Raw genomic sequence first — 1,674 nt, forward strand, 5'->3', positions numbered from 1 at the left:
ATCGCGTCGACGCAGGCGCCGCGGAGAAGCGAGCGCTGGCGTGGCACGCACGGAGTGTCCTCACCCCTCGACGAGCCCTCACCCCTCACCCCTCGACACGCCCTCCCGGAGGAAGGAGGGCGGAGCTGAGGAGCTTCTCCTCCCGCCGCCCCGCTGCTGGCCGCTCCTGGCCGCTCTCACACAAACCCCTCCCTCTCCCTCCCTTCCCCTCGCCGCCAGGGGCCCAACCTGATGGTCGCGCTTAACTAACTAACTAACTAACTAACTAATTGGATTAGGGGCCCAACCTGATGGTCGCTCTCGGACTGCCTCCTTCGGTGGCGAAGGCGGCGGCCGTCTCAGCGGGGAGATGCCCCGAGATCGCCCGAGATGCCCCGCGATGACCCGAGAGCGGGGGTGAGCAGGCTGCGGCCCTGTCTGCCACCATCGAGAACTCGGGCCAGTGCACGGCGCTGCGGGTGCTGCTCGCTCCGCAGGCCGAGGCGACGGACGCCGCCGTCGGAGCGATGCTCGCCGTCGACGCGGCGGCCACCGGAGCCGATGCCGCCTCCTACCTCTCGGCAGGCCAGTTCGCCGGGCTAATCAACTACTAATCAACTACTAATCAACTGCTAATTAAGTGCTCACTACCTCTCGGCAGGCCAGTTCGCCGGGCTGCTCGCGCCGGCGCCGGTGGCGGAGGACGGCCGGCCGCCGCGCACGCCGAGCGGTTACACGGCGGTCACCCGACGCCGGAGGGGGGCTCCTAGGAGGAGCGCTGAAGCTGCGATGCACCTTCCTACAGGCGCACGCGGCGTCGGAGGGTGTCTCGTACCGTGTCTCGGTCGCATCGCCCCTCATCGCCCCTCATCGCCCCTCTCATCGCCCCTCTCATCGCCCCCATCTCCTGCCCTCTCCCCTCCTCTCCCCTCATACATGCGCACTCAACACAACAACTTGCACATTTGCATGCAACCACCTTGCACTTCCACGTTCGGCCGCGTGACCTAAACCCGGGGCTTCACGTCCACCACCTGATAGGACATGCCGCACGCGGCCACCGTCTCGGTACGGCCGGTTGGCTGCAGATAGGTCAGCGGCGGGAACAGGTACTCCGCCTCGTTTGGAAACGCGGACAAGAAGGATACGTTCGGGCCTCGGTCGTAGAAGGAGTCGGTGATCAGCCGCAGCAGCACGTGGTCGGAGGTCATCGTGCGGCTCGCTGAGTAGCGCAGTGCGACGCTCAGGTCAGACGTCGTCGACATGGGGGCGAGCTCCGTGCCCCCGTCGGCCATGAAGCTGTCGGGCGCGGCCACGTCCTTCATCCCGCGGTAGAGGAGGAGCTGCGAGCTGGCGCTCTCGCGGCTGACCTCGGCCTCCACTGAGCGGAGCTTCGTCAGGGCGTCCCGGAGCAGCGCGACCGTCGCGGGCAGCGGGTGGGGCTCTCCCCGCTCGTACCGCGCCCAGTTTCGGAGGGGGTTGTTGATCGACTCGAAGGCGGCGGTGGTGTACAGCCGCAGGGCGACGACGTGCGCCTGCTCGAGGTTGGCGAGCCGCGAGTGCTCGTGCGCCACAAAGTCGCGAAGGAGCATGCCGCGTCTCGCCGCGCCGTCGCAGACAGTGCGCGACTCCAGCACGGCGCCGTTCTCGTCGCAGTCGCGCTTGAGGCCGCCCTGAAAGGTGAGGTCGCTCGAG

The sequence above is a fragment of the Emiliania huxleyi genome (assembly GCF_000372725.1).
Source record: "Emiliania huxleyi CCMP1516 chromosome Unknown EMIHUscaffold_12, whole genome shotgun sequence".
Classification (NCBI taxonomy): domain Eukaryota; phylum Haptophyta; order Isochrysidales; family Noelaerhabdaceae; genus Emiliania; species Emiliania huxleyi.